General features: G+C 41.6%; 1 protein-coding gene across 16 annotated transcripts in view; it reads left to right on the top strand.

The window, feature by feature from the left end:
- The window catches only part of LOC127577286 (R3H domain-containing protein 1-like), a 132,466-nt gene that overhangs the window by 15,294 nt on the left and 95,059 nt on the right, over positions 1-22,113 (top strand). For 15 of the 16 annotated variants that reach the window (XM_052028459.1, XM_052028484.1, XM_052028467.1 and 12 more), the window contains exons 2-3: positions 13,644-13,838; positions 15,048-15,254. The gene's annotated coding sequence lies outside the window, so the exon portion shown is untranslated. The remainder of the gene's footprint in view (positions 1-13,643; positions 13,839-15,047; positions 15,255-22,113) is intronic. The other variant, XM_052028401.1, reaches the window with a different exon arrangement.

The following is a 22,113-nucleotide window of genomic DNA, read 5'->3' as shown; positions in this document are numbered from 1 at the left end:
TTGTTAACACTGAATATTTTACATTAGACTGGAAGAAGTGCAAATGAATTGCTTCTTCATCTGTTTGGATACCTGGAATGTGGGAAGGGAAGAGGGAAAAGGACAGGAGTTGCATCTCCTTCCATGGGAAGTGGTTAGTGGAAACTGGAAAGCAGCCAAAGAGTTTGCAAAAGGAGTGATCCCTTCAAAATGCTCAAAGGGAAGGTATCTGGTGGTGGAATCTTGTTGGAAATAGTTGAAGTTGCTTAGGATGATCCCTTGAATCAGTTACAGCATTTCAAGGAAATGAAACAGCATGAGATATGACAACCTGACCTTTCTACTCTTCACTTCCAACCCTCCAGGGAATCAGGCAGGTGAAGCAGTGGTTCACTTGCATTTTTCCAACCTTGTGTACTACTTTCAATGTTCACGATGTTGTGGTCTCCACATTAGAGAAACCAAAAGTGGATTGAGTGGTGGTTTTGGAGCGCCTATACTCAGTCCACAGGAATGAACTTTAGTTAGCGATTGCCTGCAACTTTAGCTCACCATCCACTCCCAGTCTGACCTTTCTGACTGTGGCCCTCCTGCATTGTTCAACAAGGCCCACCTCAAGACTGAGGAACAACACTTCATCTTCCATCTGGGTGGCTGTAGCCTTCAGATTTAATACCTTCACCTTTTAGATAATGGCCATTTCTGCTATAACCTGTGATTTTCAGCTCCGATGTTTTGTCTTCTTTAGTACAGCATGCCTGGGCATGTCCTACAGCTATAGTCAGGGAGTCATTCAGCATGGAAGCAGGCCCTTTGGCCCAACTCATCTATGCCAGGCAAAATGCCCATCTAAATTAGCCCCCATTTGCCCGCTTTTGACTAGAGTCCCTCTATACCTTCCTATCCATGCTCCTGTTCAAATGTCTTTTAAGTGTCATTATTGTATCTGCCTCAACCACTTCCTCTGGCAGCTCGTTCCATATATGTGTGGAAAATGTTGCCCCTCAGGTTCCCATTAAATCTTACACCTCTCACCTTAAACATTGTGTATACTGTAGAAGCTTGTCGTAGGTTACAATGGGACATAGACAGGATGCAGAGTTGGGTGGAGAAGTGGCAGATGGAGTTCAATACGGAGAAAGTGTGAAGTGATACACTTTGGAAGAATGAACTTGAAGGCAGAGTATAAGGTTAATGGCAGGATTTTTAGTAGTGTAGAGGAACAGAGGGATCTTGGGGTCCAAGTCCATAGATCCTTCAAAGTTGCCTCGCAAGTTGATAAGGTGGTTAAGAAGGCATATGGTGTGCTGACCTTCATTAGTTCAAGAGCTGCGGGGTAATGATACAGCTTTACAAAGCTCTGTGTTCAGTTCTGGTCGCCTCATTATAGGAAGGATTGTGGAAGGTTTAGAGAGGGTGCAGAGGAGATTTTCCAGGATGCTGCCTGGATTGGAGAGCATGTCTTATGAGGATAGGTTGAGTAAGCTAGGGCTTTTCTCTTTGGAGAAAAGGAGGATGAGAGATGACTTGATAGAGGTGTACAAGATAAGAGGCATAGATCGAGTGGACAGTCAGCACCTTTTCCCCAGGGCAGCAATGGCCAATACCAGATGACATCAGTTTGTCAGAGGAGGAAAGTTTAGGGGAGATGTCAGATGTTTTTTTACACACAGTGGTGGGTGCCTGGAATGCACTGCTAGGGGTGGGGGTAGAGGCTGATACAACAGGGGAATTTAAAAGATCCTTAAATAGGGACGTGGATATAAGTAAAATGGTGGGTAGGAGGTAAGGTTAGATTGATCAAGGAGTAGGTGTTTATATAGGTTGGCACAATGTCGTGGGCTGAAGGGCCCATACTGTGTCCCTCTGTTCCCCAGCACCCTACCATTCATTGTGAAAAGTCCTACCGTGGTTGACTTCCCACGATGCATTACCTTGCTCTCATCTGAATGAAAATCTATTTGCCATTCCTTGTCCCACTTACCAGCTGATCCTGATCCTGCTGTAATTTTTGATAACCACCTTTTGCGCTCTACGATATCACCTATTTTAGTGTCATCTGCAAACTTACCAACCATGCCCTGCTATTAGCAACACAATACAAAAAAGCATAATCACCTTCTAACTACATCATTTACCTATTTATCCTTTCACAGATATTCCTCTTGCCCTATCCTTCCTTACCACACCTTCTCTGTAACTTAAAATTACCATTATCTCTCCCAGCTCTGAACTAAAATATTAACTTTGTTTCTCTTTTCACTGCCTGTTGTCTGACTTGTTGAATGGTTTCCAGCATTGACTGTTATCTGAAGCTCTCCATCCTGCACCGACTCATTCATCTACACTATTGCCTTATTTCTGTGGCACAGGACACCAGGCATAATCTGGCAGTCTCTTCCCTAATTCTTAAATCTGCCTGCAGGATGTCATCTCCTTTTGAACCTATGTTGCTGGTACCATGTACCATGTTCTCAGGCTATTCACTTTCACCCTCCCCCTCCAGTGTTCTGCAGTTGCTTAATAGTATCCTTGACCTTGGTGCCACGGAGACAACATGCCATACCACTCAACGTGACTTCCTTGCTATATCTCATTGATCAAGGAGCAAAAGTAACATTTGCTTATTATTTATGGTATACCTTCTCCCAGCTCTTCAAGAAAACAGGTGGTGAAGATAAAGCCAACAGTTGGAATTTTGGCACGACTATAATATCCTCAAGGGTATCAAAAATACTGCTAGTATGTGGACTGAGGTTACATTGGCATGCAAGGATGTGTGTGTGGGGAGAAATGTTGAGCTCAAATGTGTCAACAACTTTAAAGTATTTGATAGTGTTGTCCCTAGAGTTCAATACAGTCATCAACTTAGCCAGAGAAGTTGACTTTGAAGAGGTGACATAATGGAATTGTTTGCGTTCCACAGAACAATTGTTGAGTCAGGATTTTGTACATCCAAAGATGTAAACTGAAGAAGTAAAGAAACTATTGAAACATCAGAGCATTGAATGTTTACAAAATTAGAGATTGTACAAATCTTTTTAACTTTCTGAAGAAGCAATGACATTCTTTACCTTGGACAATCAGAACAAAGGGCAGAGGTCCAAAGTGATAGGCTAATCAGTGATGAGATGAATTGTTACATGGAGCCTTACCAATTTAAAAAAAGTGCTATCCAATGCTAAAGTTGTTAAGAGGTAGAATAAAGGACCAGAATAGGCTACAGTTGCATCCTTGGGTGCAGTGGCAGATGATAGAAGCCCTTCATTCCATTACCCCTGCTACTCACCCCTCTACCCTATCCTACTTCCACAAGTATGTCCCATTGTCAGCACAGGTGAGTGTTATTTAAATTTTTATTTTCCTTTTAGAAATATAATTTTAAAAATATTTCATTTAGATATGTACTACATGTGTACAATATTTCAACATTGTTGATTTAACTGGTGACCAGGCTGCAAGAACTAGCCGGGGGACAACAGGCTAGTGAGTCTAACATCAGTGGTGGGAAAGTTACTGGCGAGAATTCTGAAGGACAGGATCTTCCAGCATTTGGAAAGGCAAGGATTTGAGTTAGTCAGTGTAGTTTTGTACATGGGAAATTGTGTGTGTGTCATGAATTTGAGTTTTGTTTTGAAGAGGTGAGCAAGAGGTTTAAAGAGGGCAGGGCAGTAGATGTATTCTACATGGGCTTTAGCAAGGCTTTGGGCAAGGTCCCACATGGTATGCTGGTCTGGAAGGTTAGATCACATGGAATCCAGAGTGAGTTAGCCAACTGGATACAGAGTTGGCTTGGTGGAAGGAGGTAGTTTTTCATATTGGTGTGCCAGAGGGACTGGTGCTGGGTCCACTGCTGCTTGTCATCAATATTAATGATTTAGGTGACGATGTTGTTACCAAAGTTAGTAAGATACCAAAATTGGTGGCATAGTGGACAACGAAGAGAGTTATCTAAGTTTACAAGAGGATCTAGACCAAATTGTGAAGTGGACCAGCGAATGGCCAATGGAATTTAACTCTGACAAGTGCGAGGTGTTGCACTTTAAGTTAAACCAGGGCAGGACTTGCACAGTAAATGGTAGGGCCCTGGAAAGTGTTGTGGAACAAAGGGACTTGGGGTTATGGGAACACAGTTCCCTGAAAGTGGTGACACAGGTAAACAGGGTGGTGAAGGAGGTGATGGCATGCTTTCATTTATCAGTCAGAGCACTGAGTTCAAAAGTTGGGATGTCATATTACAGCAGTACAAGATGTTGGTGGGATTGTCCTTGGGATACTGTGTGCCATTCTGGCTGCCTGGGTATAGGTATGATGTCATTAATCTAGAAAGTGTGCAGAAAAGATTCATGAGGATGTTACTGGGACTATCGTGCTTGATCTATAAGGGGGGACTGGATAGGCTGGGACATTTTTCCCCTGGAGGGTAGGAGGCTGAAGGGTGATCTTGTAGAGGTTTATAAAATCATGAAGGGTGTAGATAAGGTGAATGATCAGTCTTTTTCCCAGGTTAGGAGAGTCTAAAACTAGAAGACCTCGGTTAAGGTGAGAGGGGAAAGATTTAAAAGGGATCAGAGGGGAAACTTTTTCACACAGGGTGGTGAGTGTATGGAATGAGCTGCCAGAGCAAGTGGTAGAGGTGGGTACAATTACGGCATTTAAAAGACACTTAGACAGGTACATGGATAGGAAAGGTTTAGAGAAATATGGGGCAAACACAGGGAAATGGGACTAGCTCAAGCTGACATCTTGGTCAGCATTGACAAGTTGGACTGAAGGGTATGCTTCTGTGCTGTTTAACTCTATAACTTCAATTCCATGATGAGAAATGTCCAGAAGAATCTACTTTCATTTCATGTACTCATTCTAATGGGGAGAATTGAATTGGCTTAACTTTGTTTTACTTGAAGTTGTACTTTTTCAAGAAAAAATACTACAATATTTAAGCAAGAAATTGCTGTATTGTATTAATGCAAGTCATTGCCATTGATATTTTGTGTAAGTGATGAGTTTTCCATCAGGATCGTAATTTGTCTTTTGTTGATGGTAAAGAAGCACAGGGGAGTTGGGCAGTCTTCTTGTTGCAGAGCCCACCACTTCTGCTCTGCCCTTAAAGTCATGGCATTCATATAGCTTGTCCAGTGAATTTTTGATCAATAGTGGCCTTAAGGACATTGATGGTGGATTCAGAGAGAGAACCACATTGTGCTATAAACCTTTTGCAAACCAGTATTAATCCATTTGGCTCAACTGGTCTCTATACTCAATGTGACCCTGCTTCCACTCTTACTTTTCTAACCTTATTAGAATATCCTTTTGTTCCTTACTATATATACTTATCACGTGGCTTCTTAAATAATTATATATTACTTGTCTCGTATTTCTTCCAGTGGCAGGGTTTGCATTCTTATCACCTTCTGAGTAAAGCAGTTTCTCCAGGTGTTCATCTATGTGTCCTCTGGTTTTGAACTCCCCTTCAAATGGAAAGAACATCTCAAATCCCTTCATGATTTTAAAGGCAAATAAAAGATAATTCTTCAAGCTTTCTTTTCTTCTAAAGAATCTTACCTGTTCTTTTCTCATTATAAAGTCTCTTCTGGTGGTATCCTCAAATTTATTTTGCATCTTCTATCTTTTATTTAATATGGAGATCAGAACTATCTGCCATCCATAGTAAATGTAAGCTCACAAAGATTCTATGTGCTCTTAATCTCTTATATTTTAATTAATTTCCTCATAAAATGACATGAATGTCTTGTTTTCATGTTCATGGGCCTTTGAACCTGCATTCTTCATTATTATGCTATTGTTAATGTTACCATACATTCTAAGCAATGGAGCACTTCACAATAAGTTGAATCAGATCTATTATCAATGTCTTATGACGTGAAATTTGTTGTTTTGTGGCAGCAGTACAGTGCAAAGACATAAAATTACTATAAATTACAGAGGTAAATAAATGGTGCAAATGAACACCATTTCATTATTCCTTCTTTATGGGTTCATGGATCGTTCAGAAATCTGGCGGAGGGGAAGAAGCTGTTTCTGAATTGTTGAGTGTGGGTCTTCAGGCCCCTGTACCACCTCCGTGATGGTAGTAATGAGAAGAGGGCATGTCCTGGATGGTGAGGGTCCTTGGTGATGGATGCCACCTTCTTGAGGCACAGCCTCTTGAAGATGTCCTTGATGGTGGGGAGCGTTGTGCCCATGATGGAGCTGGCTGAGTCGACAACCCTCTGCAGCCACTTACAATCCTGTGCATTGCAGCCACCCTACCAGGCTGCAATGCAACCAGTCAGAATGCTCTCTACCATACATTATAGAAATCTGCAAGAGTCTATGGTGATGTTCCAAATCTCCTCAAACTCGTAACGGAGTAGAGCCACTGGTGTGCCTTCTTCATTATTGTATCAATGTGTTGGGCCCAGGACAGATCTCCTCAGATGTTGATGCCCAGGGACTTGAAGCTGCTCACCCTTTCCACCACTGACCCCTCAATGAGGACTGGTGTGTGTTCTCCTGACTTCCCCTTCCTGAAGTCCACAATCAATTCCTTGGTCTTGCTGATGCTGAGTGTAACGTTGTTGTAATGACACCGCTCAACCAGCTGATCCATCTCAGTCCTGTACACAGCCTCATCACCATCTGAGATTTTACCAACAACATAGTGTCATCTGCAAATTTATAGGTGGTGTTTGAGCTGCACTTAGCCACACAGACATGATGTAGAGAGAGGTAGAGCAGTGTGCTAAGCACACATCCTTGAGGTGCACCTGTGTTGATTGTCAGCAAGGATGAGATGTTATCACTGATCTGTACTGACTGTGTCTCCCTATGAGGAAGTCGAAGATCCAGTTGCAGAGCTAAGTACAGAGGCCCAGGGTTAGAAGCTAGATCTGCTGTAGGAGGCATTGCATTTTTCTACCTGGTATTTGGAAGGCTGTTGATTGAATTGATAGACTGGATGTGGAAGGCTTTTGCTCTAAAGAAGAGAATTTAATGATTTGTACAGCTTACTTCCTTGCACCAGTTGGACTTCATTTCAGATGAATACTTGGCTGATTTACTGATTATGCATCCACCTCACACTTTCTTAAAATCCATTTGTGAATTTGCATTTGTCCATGTGTGTCTTACAAGATTAAGCAGGCAATTTGGTTATTTTGTCTCTTGTTGGTAAGTGCCAAGCAATAACCATTTCTGTTTATCAGCTCGAGTCTAGATAGTATCTGTGATTTTTTGCATGCAGGCATGAGATACTCTTTTACCAAGAAATTGAAATTTTTGTCAGGCAACAGTCCCACTTCTGAGGAAGGTCAAAATGAAGTACCTGAAGATGGTTTCCTTGGATGTTGCACTGAAATGCACTTGCATTGATGATTTAGGGCTAAAATGATGAGTTTCCAATTATCATAACCGTTCTTCTTTTTGCTAGGCATGGTGCTTTTGCTAGCATGGGTTGTTTTGATTATGGACCATGTTTACCAATAAAGATTTGTGGCACCATTCTGTTCAAATGCAAGCACTTCATGTGACTCAACAGACAATTAAACTAGTCTAACTTGTGATGCCATGCTTTTATCAAAATGATGTTGCCAGTTCCAAAGCTGAGGACCCATATATCAGTATGAAGACTGAAATGCTAGAAACACTCACTGGTCAGGTGACATCTGTGTAGAGAGAAACAGGGAAACTGGTCAGGTCATTTCCTGTGTGGTTTATCTAAATAAGGTTTCATTTTCCTGCTGCGTTGTGCATGTGAATATGCCATGAAAGTGCATGGCACATTTTAATTATATAATGCTGGTTTAAAATGTCATGACTTCCATCAGTAATGACAGGCTGAAATAGTTAAATATGTGTGTGAATTACCCTGATTCTGGGATTTTTTAAAAAAGAAAAACATACTATTCATAGAATCATAGTCATACGGCATGGAAACAGGCCCTTCAGCCCAAGTGGTCCATGCCGACTGAGATTTCCATCTAAGCTAGTCCCATTTGCCCGCCTTTGTTCCATATCCCTTGAAACCTTTTCTATCCATGTACTTGTCCAAGTACCTTTTAAATGTCATTAATGTACCTGCCTCAACCACTTCCTCTGGCAGCTCATTTCCATATACTGACCACTCTTTGGGTGGAAAAAGTTGTCCCTTGGGTTCATATTAAATCTCTCCCCTCTCACCTTAAATCTGTGCCCTAACAGGTTTCTTTAAAGAACAAGCTGTCTGAAAAACTAATAAGTGCAACTCTCTGACCCTTCTATCTTTGGCCACAGTGCTGACATAATATCATGGGAGTTTGGGCTTCCTGCAGCACAAGGGGTGAAATTGGTCTGGCTTGCTTTGCAGGAGTTGAGACTTGGAGAGTTTAAAAGAGGGAGGTCTCAGGGCTTGCTTGTGAGTTTCACTTTACAGGAATTTAAAAGAAGCAAGTTTGGTAGCTGTTAGTTAATAGTTGATTGGCTAATTAGCCAATAAACAGGTGGTAGGGTCAAGCGGACCAGCCATTGTGACAGTGGCCACTGTAGGAGTGGGGAGCTGAGGCTTTGGCTCAAAAGGAGGCACAGGTAAGAATGGGTAAAGTTTTATTTTGCCATTGATCCTTAGTACCTGATTCAGTGTAGGCAGGATGGTGGTTAGGGCCGTGGAATGCTCCTCCTGCAAGATGTGGGAAGTCAGGGGGCAGCGAACAGCCAGAGGTCATTGTACTTGTTGGTACAAATGACATAGGTGGAACAAGGGATGAGATCCTGTAGAATGAGTATAGGGAGTTAAGTAAGAAGTTAAGAAGCATGATCTTGAGGGTAGTGATCTCTGGATTACTCCTGAAGCCACGCGCTAGTGAGGTCAGAAATACAAGGATAGGCCAGATGATTTTGTGGCTGAGGAGCTAGTGCAGGAGACAGGGATTCAGGTCCTTGGACCATTGGGATCTCTTCTGGGGGTAGAAGGACAGGTTGCACTTGAACCTGAGAGAGACCAGTATCCTTGCAGGGAAATTTGCTAATGCTACACAGGAGGGTTTAAACCTGGTAGGGCATTGGGACTCTGAGCAGGAGCAAGTCATGAGATAAAGCAGTGGCTAGTGAGAATAAGTTTAGTAATCAGGATAGCCAGGAGCACAGTCAAGGCAGGGAAAGGAATACTCAGTTAAGCTGCATTTATTTCAATGCACAAGGTTTAACAAGTAAGGCAGATGAACTCAGCATGGATTGGCTTTGAGGACTGGGATGTTACAGCCATAACAGAATCATGGCTGAGAGAAGGGCATGACTGGCAGCACTGTATTCCAGGATACAGATGCTACAGGTGTGACAGAGGTACAGGTAAGTGAGGAGCAGGTGTTGCCTTTTTGATAAGGGAGGATGTAACAGCAGTACTAAGAGACGACATACTTAGGGGATCGTCCAGTGAGAGCATATGGGTCGAACTTAGAAAACAAGAAGGGGAGGGTCACTCTAGTAGGGCTGTATTATAGACCCACCAATAGTTAGCAGGAACTTGAGGAGCAGGTGTGTAGAGAAATTGCTCATAGTTGTAAGAATAATAGATTGTATTAGTGGGAGATGTTAATTTCCCCTGGTATTGACTGGACGAACCAGAGTGTTAAGGGACTAGAAGGAGTGGAATTTGTAATATGTAATTTGTAATAAAGTTTCCTGAGTCAATACATATAGAGGATGCTACTTGGGAGGGTGCAATACTGGACCTTCTCTTAGGGAATTGAGGTAGGGCAAAGTAACTGAAGTGACAGTCAGGGAGCACTTTGGCTCTCGTGACCATAATTCTATTTGTTTTAAGATGGTGATGGAAAAGGATAGGACAGGTCCACAGGTTAGGGTCCTAAACTGGAGCAGGGCAAAGTTTGGGGGAATTAGGCAGAATCTAGCAGAGGTCGATTGGGTGAGTCTGTTTGAAGGGAAAGGGATGAATAGCAATCGGGAGGCTTTTAAGAGAGTGATATCAAGAGACCAGGAGCAGTATGTTCCTGGTAGGGTGAAGGGTAAACCTGTCAAGTTTAGGGAAACTTGGTTGACAGGAGATACTGAGGCTCTGGTCAAGAAAAAGGAAGCATACATTAGGTCCAGGAGGTTGGGGACAAGTGAATCCCTTGATGGCCATAAAAAGAATAAAAATATTCGAGGGATATCAGGAGGGTAAAGAAGGGGGTATGAGATGTATCTGGCAGGTAAGGTTAAGGAAAATCCCAAGAGGTTCTCCAGCTATATTAAGAGTAAAAGGCGGCCAGGGACACAGTAGGTCCCCTTAGAGATCAGCAGGGCCACCTCTGTCGCGAGCCACAGAAGGTGGGTGGGATTTTTAATGAATATTTCTCCTGTGTTTATTGAGGAGAAAATCATGGTTGCTCAAAAGATAAGGGAAACAAGTGGAGATGATTTGGAGGACGTGTGTGTTACCAAGGAGGAGGTATTTGAGCCTTACAGCGCATTAAAGTGGATAAATCCCCAGGACCTGTCCAAGTACATCCTCGGACTTTGTGGGAGGCGACAGAAGAAATTGTGGAGCTCCTTGCAGATATATTTGCTTCATCGTTAGGCATTCGTGAAGTTCCGGAAGACTGGAAGGTGGCTAATATCATTCTGTTGCTTAAGAAAGGTAGGGACGACCTGGGGAATTCCAGATCGATTGACCTGACATCAATAGTGAGGAAGCTACTGGAGGGAATGCTGAGGGACAGGCTCTACCAGCATTTGGATAGAGAGAGTCTGATTAGGAGGAGTCAGCATGGCTTTGTGCGTGGAAAGTCATGCTTGATGGACCTTTTGGAGCTTTTTTGAAGAGGTAACCAAAAAGGTAGATAAGGGTAGGGCATTGGATGCTGTCTATTTGGACTTCAGCAAGGCCTTTGACAAGGTCCTGCAAGGTAGGCTGGTCTGGAAGGTGAGGTCCCATGGAATCCAGGGAGAGCTAGTTGGGTGGATTCAAAATTGGCTCGGAGGTAGGAAGCAGGAGGTGGTGGTTGGAGGTTGTTTCTCGGATGGAGATCAGTGACTAGTGGTGTGCCATAGGGGTTGGTGTTGGGACCTTTGTTATTCATTATTTATATGAATGATTTGGATGCAAATGCACAAGGCTTGATCTGTAAGTTTGCAGATGACTTGAAATTAGCAGGTGGTGTTGATAGTGAAGAAGGTTATCGTAGATTACAAAGGGATCTTGATCAGTTAGGGAAGTGGGCTGAGGAGTGGCAAAATGGATTTCAATACAGATAAGTGTGAGGTGATGTAATTTGGAAAGTCAAACCAGTGGAGGACTTGTACTAAAAATGGTAGGGCACTAGGGAATGTAATGGAACAAAGTCACCTTGGTGTACAGGTGCGGCACTTGGAGCACTGTGTACAGTTTTGGTCACCCTGTTGTCGGTAAGATGTGGTTAAACTGGAAAGAGTGCAGAAAAGATTTATGAGGATATTGCCAGGACTAGAGGCCTAAGTTATAAGGAGAGACTGGCCAGGCTAGGTCTTTATTCCTTGGGAAATAGGAGAATGAGGGCGACCTTACAGGAATGTTTAAAAATTGTGCGAGGCATAGATAAGGTGGATGGTAACCGTCTTTTTCCCAGGGTGGGGAGCCCAAAACTAGGGGGCATAGATTTAGGGTGAGAAGGGACCTGAGGGGCAACTTCACGCAGAGGGTGGTGAGTACAATGGAACAAGTTGCCAGAGGGAGTGGTTGAGGCAGGTACAATAGTATCATTTAAGAAGCACTTGGAGAGGTACACGCAGAGGCAGGGCTGAGATGGATACAGGCCAAACACAGGAAATTGTGACTAATTGGGTGGGCACCGTGGTCGGCATGGACTGGTTGGGCCGAAGTGCCTGTATCTGTGCTGTATTGCTCTCGTTGTCTTGGTGTAGCAGCCAGCATAATCAAAGACCCCACCCACCCAGGACATTCTCTCTTCTCTTCCATCGGGTAGAAGATACAGGTGCCTGAGGGCACGTACCACCAGACTTAAGGACAGCTTCTACCCCACTGTGATAAGACTATTGAACGGTTCCCTTCTACAATGAGATGGACTCTGACCTCACGATCTACCTTGTTGTGACCTTGCACCTTATTGCACTGCACTTTCTCTGTAGCTGTGACACTACTCTGTACTGTTACTGTTTTTACCTGTCCCACATCAATGCACTGTGTAATGAATTGATTGACCTGTACGATCAGTTTGTAAGACAAGCTTTTCACTGTACCTCAGTACAAGTGACAATAATATACCAATACCAATATGACTCAATGCTCCAGAGTCTGGTTTGAAGGCTCTCCCCAAGGAGTCCCATGTGCCATCAGCATCCACTCCTCCTCCCACCAACCATAACATTTTCTGCATTTTCCTCCCAACACCTATGTTTCCCTGCAGTGGTGAGTAACAGCAGCTCCTCATGTAGAAAGCTGCAACAACTGAGAAATGTGCAGTTCACATTTTAACAGTTATACGAGAGCAAACCATGATAACGATTTTTTAAGTAAGGAATTGATTTCATTGAACCATAGTTGGAATTAGCGCTGTACATAGCACCCACTTAATTGATCAAGAATGCATACAGTCCAACTTTTCACCCAGATCCCGTTATCAGTCATTACAAATTTGCTGTTTAGAGTCATTTTAGCATTTAGCATTTCACTAGTAAGGGTCTATTGTCAATTGAATTTGCAAATCATTCAAATTAAGCAATATTTCAATTGGAGATGGCTTTTGTGCAATTACAAGTTAAATTAATAATTCAATAAAATGCCTCAGTGGAGCATTGTACATTCTGTATTGTTATGAATCAAATATTGTAGTTATTTTTCATTAGAAACTCATTTTGAATACACTAAGATCTATTCAATGAATTAATTGGTATTTTGTCTGATTAGGTATCATACTTCACTGATGGACACAAGCTATAGTTACTTTAGCGGCAATTTTGTTTGGTACATTGCAAAATTTATGTCATTTCTCATGGGTTGTTCATCAACGGGCTTTTTTTGTCATGCTCCTTGGGCTCTGCTTTATTCTCCATGAATATTTTACAATAGAGTAATAAGTACCCAGAAGTAATTTACCACTCTGATTAATCAAAAGAATGGATGACCTGAAGTCCATATCAAATCTTCGTGGTGCAGTGGCTATTTCTACACCAATTATATAACTATTATTTGGTGGCGTTGATTTTGGAGCAGAAAACCTTAATGTGTTAGGTTCATTTCAGTAATTCAAAGTGATGTGAAAAATAATTTCAATGGATTGTTGTACATTGCAGGATTTCTAATAACTTTGTTAGGCTGTCCTTATATAAAATGTGTTAATTTAAATGTAAAAATCGAAATTGGAATGCTGGAATTTGAAGGGCTAATCACAGCCCTTATTTCTGTCTATGTATTTTTCTGCTGAGTGATTTTTGATTGAAGCAATGTTTTGATATCGATGAGCAAACTGTATAGTAATTGTAGCGTGTAGGCTTCATTAAACTGAATGTACAGATGTGAATAAGAATGGGTTAATTCTGGAAAGACTCAACTAAGTGGCTCTAACACCATTTGATTACATTGGAAGTTTTGAAGGAATTCTGGTCTACTGTTTCCTTAAGCATTATGAACCTGATTGAATGGAATTTATGCTATGGATTTAAATTAATATGCTTCAATTTTTACTTTCCAGGTGTTTGGGAATGATTTGTCTGATCAGTAGAAGGAGTATTCAGACCAGGACTCCGCACTGTTGATAAGGACATGGGACTCCCCTTGCCAGTTCCATCAGGTTCAGTTCAATTGACATCTTCATCAGCAGCACTAAGGAGGAACCTTGGTTTGCTTTATTACCTCATTACAGAAACATTGGTGTCAAAAGCCGAAGGTAAATTCGTGGCTACAAATGTGATTTCCAGCGTAGGATTCTGCACTATGCAGGACAGCAACAACATTTCAGTTGCTGAAAGTATTATTTTAGTGTTACAAGCTAAGTCAAAAGATATTACATCTGCTAAGATGGTAACTAAATATAACCCTGGGTGGATTATAAAACTCAGCAATTGCCCTTTACATTGCATTAGAAGGACAACCTGGCCCTTGTGTGCTCATTTTCATTTTGACTGTTCCCCATCCCTCATTCCAGCCCCCCTCCCCTTTTGATCCTCCCCATAAACTATACAATCCATCTTCTGGTTAAACCTAAAAAAACCAGACTCGTGTCCAACTCTAGAAACCCTCTGCATTTCATTACAAAGCCTCTCTCACTCTTCAGGTTCCATTCAGATAAAAATTCTGTAATTATTGCACAGAAAGACTTGTTCTTGGCTTCCATATACTGTGCTGGCTTCTGCAACAAATTCATGAATCACTTTAGAAGAGTCACCTTTACGTATTTTTTGTAATCCTGTTGCACAATTTAACCATCCTCTGGGAGAAGTTAAACCAAGGATATGCAACCCAACTCTTTTATGTATATGGTCTTGTCTTCTGCTTCTCCATTATATCACTCACTTGTTTGTACTTGGATATTGTTCTTAACTTGCATATCTTTAAGGGGATGCAATCAAGTTACTTTTAAGGTTCACTCACTACCAGATGCAAGCACAAGTCATTAAACTTTGTCCATTTTCAGCACTGACAAACCAGGGATTATCTAATCCCCCTTTGCTTTATTCAGTAATAATATCATTGCCACAGTTTGGGGAGGGGGCAGGTCAGAACTAACATGAAATTTGCTTTATAGGTTTCTATTATGCTTTTGTTGTTGGTTTAAGAATGGATGTCCTGGGCAATAAACTCTGCCTTCTGGTTGCTTTGGCTCAAGCATTGGTTTTGGTGTAGTAACAATGTATTTAATACTCTAAATCTTTTTGCACTCGTGGTTTTAAACATGTACCATCAGGCATCATTACCAATGCAATTTTTCAATTGATCAAAGTTCATTACTACACTTGTATTTGGCTCAAATTGCAAATAAACAATGAAGTATATCAATGTGCTAATGATTTACGCTATGGAGTGATGGTGCATGTCTTCTCCCGTATGATTGCTCATATAATCATTTCCAGATATAAGCTATTGTCTTTCTGTTCAGGTGGACATAAGATCGCATTGCACTATTGAAAGAGCAGGGAGTTCTCCTGGTATCCTGGCCAGCGTTATTCCCCTCCTCAAACATCACCAAAACCAGTTATCGGGCCATTCATCACATTTGCTGATTGTGCACAACAACATCCCACAATGTGGATGTCACACTTGTCTACATAACAGTGAAGCACTTTAGAAGTCCTGAGAGGGCATGGTAAGATGGAATCAACTAATACAGATTTTGTGTACTTCAAAGCTGTAATTTATAATAATCATAGAAATAAAAATGAGAGAGAGGAAGAGTAGTTGAAAGAGGAAAAGCAAACAATGGGAGAGAACTGTATGCTGTAAAGAGGATGTGTACTAATTGGATCATCTAAAAGATTAGTACTGATGCAATAAAAAGTAATTTTAACAAGTACTACAAACATTAGCACTTTTTCCATACATAATTATAATCATAAATTAAATGTTTTTTTTCCTGTGGTGATTGGGATTTCTGTTGACTTAAAGCTAAAATGATAACTGGTGTATTCCATTTGTAAAAAAAAGTGCTGTATTTTGAATGGATTAATTAATCATAGCTTTGTAGTAGCAAAACAAGTCTAGTAACTTATAAACTGCACTATCTTGAACTTGAAATTCATGATAACAATATGATCATTGTACAATAGAGTATGGAAGAGTTGTTCAGCCCGATGACACACATAAGAGACTTCATGGCCACCCGCACTTAAGCCTGTTTTATCATTCATTTAGATTCTGCTGCACCTGCCTATCTACTCATGCACCCACCTGTGCTTCATGCCCCTGAATACCACTATTTAAACAAAAGCTTATTAGTTTCAGACTTGAAAATTTTGAATTGTCCCAGTTACCACTGCCTTCTTAATAAAATATTTCAGTGTTTTATACTATTAAAAATAAATCCTGATTTCACTCTAAAATCATAGCTCTTAAACTCCCTAATTCTGTTTCCTTGTTTATCCCACTCAAAAAAATCTTGCTCTTCTGTATCGTGCTATTCATTATCATGCTAAAGTTTGCCTCTCAATGATTGAGGTCTGTGTATTCTGTCTCTTAATTTAGACTTTTAACCTTGAAAGTATTTTGTTGAATCTGCTGCTAGATCCTCTGTGGAATACTGCCCAAAAGTAAAGGCAATATTCCAGATAAGGCCTGACCAAGGCTCTGCATCTGAAGAATCAATTCCTCGTATTTGTACTTTCACTCATTTGATGTAAAGATCAACGTTCTGTTCATTGTCTTTTATTCATATTCAAGTGTCAATAATTTATCAACATGGATCACAAACTTTATTCCTTCACAACTTTTAGTCTGGCATTAAGAAAGCATTTCACTCAACATCATATTGATTGATCCCCATAGATTTTCCCATTTGCTGTTATGTCCCTCTGTAACTTCCTGCTGCAATCGATGTAACTTAACATATCTTGTAAGTTTGTGTCCATTGTAAACTTGGAGAAATGTAATTAATGATCTGAAGGAAGCTATCAGGTGTCCAAGTTATGGGGGGGATTTGCATTTGTAGCAAACGATCCATATCATGATTTTTCTGTAATGTGAACCCACATCTGTGTGTGCGTCAAGAAATGAAAGTTGGAAAACAAAATAATTGTGTTGATTTATTTACTTCCTTTTCTACATAAATTCTGTGAGAGTGCATTTTATTCCCTATGTCAATTTTTTGGGAATTGAAAATTCTGTAAGGGTGAAGTTCCATTACATGAACGGCCATAATGCGGGGTCTGCCTGTATAGTCAAAATATAAGCTGATGATCACAATCCTTGGGGAAGACCATTTGTCAATGAGAGAATATTCCTATTCTGTGTCTTGTACTTGTCACATTCATTGGTAATTGCTGCTAAAGTCACCTCTGAGACCCTTCATCTAGACTGAGAGGAAAGGAGAGATATCCAGTATGAAGAGGTTGGGGGGGGGGGGTGTGGGTCAAGAACAGGCAAGCAAAAGGTGGATCCAAGTGAGGAGGTGTTGATTGGCAAATCGTCAGGTTGGGGGAGGGGATAGATGACCCAGGGGAGGAGTGTGTGGTTAATGAGCAGATGGAGAAGGTGGGGGAGGGGAAGAACCTGGGTGATGGGGGCTGAGGGTAATTGGGTGTGTGTGAGAGGACTTGGTAGATCAGAAGACAGAGAAAAGGAGGAGCAAGTTACTTGAAATTGGAGAATTCATTGTTTGTGCCCTCGAGTTGTTAAATAACTGGACAGAATATGAGGCACTGTTCTTCTTTGTGTTTGACCATGGAGCAGTGGAGGAGGCCGAGGACAGACAGCCTAGTATGGGAAGGGGAATTAAAATACCAAGCAACAGGGAGCTCCAGGTGGCCATTGCGGACAGAGTGCAGGTGTTCGGCAAAGCGGTTGCCTAGTCTGCACTTGCTCTCATCAATGTACTGGAGGCCACATCCAGGGCACCAAATGCAATTGGCGAGTTTGGAGGAGGTGCATGTGAATCACTGTCACACCTGCAAGTGCTGCTTTGGTCCCAGGATGGAGATGCAGGGACAGGTGTTACACCACCTGCACTTGCAGAGGAGTCCCTGTGAAGGGGAAAAGATAAGTGGGGAGGGATGAGCAAACTAGGAAGTCATGAAGACCACTGCCCCTGCAGAAATGAGGAAGGGGTGGGGAGAGGAAGCTGTGACTGGTGGTCGGATCACATTGTAGCTAAATGTTGAAGAATGATTTGTTGGATGCATCAGCTGTTGGCTGAAAGGCAAGGATCAAAGGAACTCTCCCTGTTCTGTGGGGGGGGGGGGGGACGGGGGGTGAGAGCAGAATTGCAGGAAATGGAGCAAATGTGGGTGAGGGCTCCATCAACAACAGTTGGCTGGTGGTGGGTGGGAGTTCTAACCCTATAAACATCCTCCCTCACCTCCATTCAGGGACCTAAACAGCCCTTCCAGGTGAGACAGAGCTTCACATGCACCTCCTCCAACCTTGTCTATTACATTGGTGTTCTCTGTGGCTTCCTCTACATCAGTGGATATCAAGCGCAGACTAGGCGACCATTTGGCCGAGCGCCTGCACTCTGTCCGCAATGGTTATCTGACGCTCCCAGTTGCTAGGTGTTTTAATCCCCCTTCTTTACAAACCCAGATTCTTCTCCACCCTCCCCCCCCCCCCCCCCCAAACCCCATTGTCTTCACTTGTCACTTGTCGCTATCGCCACCCTTCCTTCCCCAACCTGCCAATCATTTCCTCCTCACTTGGATCCACCTAACCCTTGCCAGCTCTTGCACCCTTGCCCATCAACTCCCTGTACTGGTTTTCTCCTATCTACTCTTTCAGCCCAAATGAAAGGTCTTGACCCGAAACATTGACTCTCCATATCCCTCCACAGATGCTGCCTGACTCAGAGTTCCTCTAGTTCATTTTTTTGCAGCAGATTCCAGCATCTGCTGCAAAAATTAATGGGACTGAATATTGATAAATGCCCAGGGCCTGACAATCAGCATCTGAGAGTACTGAAAGAGGTGACCATGAAAATAGTGGATACATTGGTTGTATTTTGCAAAATTCTATATGTTATAGAGCAGTTCCATCAGAACGTGGTATATGTAACTTCACTATTTGAAAAAATGAAGGGAGAAGGAGAAGTGGGAGTTACAGACCAACTAGTCTAACATCAGTAGTCAGAAAAATTTCAGCCTTGATCAAAGGAAATGATAGCAGGATATCAACAAGATTAGACAAAGTTCATGTAGAATTTATGAAAGGGTTTGACTTAAGGATCTTTTGAGGATGCAATTGGAAAGAACCAGATGATGTGGTGTATTTTGGATTTTCAGAAGGCCTGTGATCATAAGGTTAATATTGCAAAATTAAAGCATGTGGAATTATTCCACTGACATGGATTGAAAAGCAGAAACATTCTGGAAACAGTAGGATTAAATGTTGTCTTCGTGGTGGAATGCCACAGGGATCAATGCTTAGGTCGCAGCTATTCACAATACAAATCAATCTTTTGGATGAGGGACCTGAGATATACTCTTTGTAAGTTTGCTTCAACACAAAGTCGGTTGTAGTTGTGAAGCAGGATAAGCTTCAACGTGATTTTTACAAGTTGAGTGAGTGAGCAGATGCGGTAGAAATGTGAAGTTATCCACCTTGATAAGGAAAGCAGAAAGGTAGAACATTTTTTAAAATGGTAATAGCATAGGAGATGTTGATGCACAGAGGAATCTGTGTACTGCAGTCGCTGAAAGTAAATATAACAAGTAGAAAACAAAGCAAATGGCACGTTAACTGAGTACAGGAGTTAGGATGTATTGCTAAAATTATGCAGGGCCTTGTTTGGAACATGGGGAGTAGTTTTGATCTCCTTACCAAAGAAGATATATACTTGCCATGGAGAGAGTGCAACTGATTTCCAAGATGGCAAGGACTGTTGTATGAGGAGGGATTGTGTTGACTAGACCAGTATTCACTGGAGTTCGGAAGAATGGAAGGGAATTTCATTAAAACGTACACAATTCTGACGTGGCTTAACAAAGGAGGGTAATTCAACGTGTGGGGGTGGGGGAAAGGGTGGCAGCACGGTTAGTGTAACACAATTACAGCACTAGCGATCGGGGTTCAATTCCCGCTGTTGTCTGGAAGGAGATTTTACGTTCTCCCCGTGACTGGGTTTTCCTCCAGGTTGCTCTGGTTTCCTCCCACGTTTCAAAGACATACAGATTAGTAGGTAAACATGGGTGTAATTGGGCAGTGCAGGATCGTTGGGCCAGAAGGGCCTGTCACCGTGCTGTATAAAGTTTAAAAAGTTAAGAGGTCACTATCTTGGTTTATGGGGTAAGACACTTAGGACTGAGTAATGAAAATCCCTTCACTCTGAGGGCAGTGAATTTTGAAACACTCTACCACAGAAGGCTGTGGCAGCCAAGTCCTGAAAAAAAAGGAGGTAAATAGATTTCTAGAGACATAGTATCAAGATGTATGGGGAGAGCAAGAATCTGCCACTGAGATTGAAGATCAGCCATGATTGTATCAAATGGTAGATCAGACTTGAAGAGAAGCTCACTCCTGCTTCTGCTTTTCTGCTTCTATGGTGTTAGAATGTATCTGAAAAATATTTAGAGTATCAGTCTGAAGTCATTACACTAACTTCGTAAAGATTGCCAGTGAAGCCATTTCTGGAGTATGATGTGCACTTTTCATTGTTGTACCACAAACTGTGTAGCTGCGTTAGCAAAGTTTTAATGAAGAAAGAATTTTCAAGAAAATAAACTTTTGTGGATTGAAGTAAAGAAACTTGAAAGGAAGCACGATCCGGATCCCAAAATAATGAATGGGAATGTTAAAGATAATTTTATTTATCTTGGCTAATGAGACAAAGTTTGCCTATTTCAAACAAAGTTCATAGATTCAGATTTTTTTTTCTAATCGACACACATCACATGTAGCAAGCATTTGAAATGGACCATGAAAGGGGGTGAAGGTAAAACTGGAAATATTGAGGGAATCAGGCAGTATCTGGAGAGAGCAACCAAGTTTTAGTTGAGGACTGAGTCAAAGAAAGTTGGGTGATTGGGGAGGATGGAAAACAAAGCAAAATAACAGGTCTCAGAAGTTGTTTAGTTCTATGCCATGTGACTTATTGAGACGTGTTATTCAAGTTGCATGTGTTAGTATTTGAGTAGTTGATGGTCAGCAGAGAGTCAGGAGGCTGAAGGGCCTGTCCCCATGCTGCAACTGTCTATGATTCTGATCTTGTAACATTTATTAGAGCATTTCAAAGACCCTGTGGTCATCTTAGTTACTTAGGAAGGTAACTCTACTTTTTGGATAATTTCAGAGGAGGGTTTGGTTGTCCGCAGCTGAAAGATGAAGATCTTTAAAATTAATATATACGTAGGATAAGACCATAAACCAAAGGAGCAGAAGTCAGTCATTCGGCCCATCGAGTCTGCTCCACCATTCTATCATGAGCTGATCCATTCTCCCATAGCACAGAGATGATTTGAATTACCTTTGCTTTCTTTCTTCAAATTCACAGTTCACTTCCTCCATCCTATCTTTTTCTGGGTTTTGCAAGGCCTTTCTCTCTTGTGGTGTTTCTGCCATTGTGCTGCCCCTGCAGATCCACAGTCCAATAAAACTGCTAACACCTTTTTTGCACAAGTACGTGGATATGAATAGAACACTTCTTCAGTTGGATATGAGTAGAACACTTCCTCCTGCTATGGAGATCACATATTTAAGTTGTACTGGGTAGAAGGTTGGTGATAGAACATTTAAGTTTCACCTGGTCTTTGGGCTGGTTTTGCAAGAGGGTATGCTGGGAGTTGCATACCAGCAGAGTAGCATGTTTATTAGTTGGTGCTGTGATTTAATCCTCACCTCTCAGTGCTTCATGTTGTTCTGGAATGCTGGAGCATTCTGCTGGCCTCATTCAGAGCCCAAGGTCCAGTGAATGTACGCAACATGGTGGGAATTGCTTTTGGAGTGAATAAGAAATTCGGAGTTTGTTTATTTTGCTTGTCTCTGTTACAAGATAAAACAGTGACATCTTTCTTGCCATTCTTTGATTTCTGTGGAGAGATTTGTCAATGTTTACAAAATGATACAGTGCTCTCTGATTAAATCATGTTCACTAAGTTTTATAAATTTCACAACCTTATTTTTTAAACTTGGCTCACAGAAAGAACTTGAAATGTAGTAAAGCTCCAGTAATCTGCTTTCCGACAGTTTAAGATTCCCATATTCCCTTGCCACACACCTGGTTCACTGAGCAATTTAATATAATGCTGTGTTACAATTTTTTAAATACTGAATGAAAAGAGTTTTGATTAATAGAAATAATGTCCAGTAGTACACAAAATCTGCCGATCCACCACCACAGAAGTCCTGACCTTGCTGGATTATCGGTGTATTTGTGAAATCCACCTTTATCCATTTCGTAATCCTAAACTTCAAAATTGCAGTGATTACCGAGTCAAAGAATTCCTGCAGAATAGTGAGCATTTCCTGCTCTAACACATGTATCATTTTTACTTTATTTCTAATGCATTAAAAAGTCTCAGAAGCAA

The sequence above is a fragment of the Pristis pectinata genome, chromosome 1 (assembly GCF_009764475.1).
Source record: "Pristis pectinata isolate sPriPec2 chromosome 1, sPriPec2.1.pri, whole genome shotgun sequence".
NCBI classification, from domain to species: Eukaryota; Metazoa; Chordata; class Chondrichthyes; order Rhinopristiformes; family Pristidae; genus Pristis; species Pristis pectinata.
Note: the sequence above shows the minus strand (reverse complement) of the source record. Positions and strands in the feature narration are given on the sequence as shown.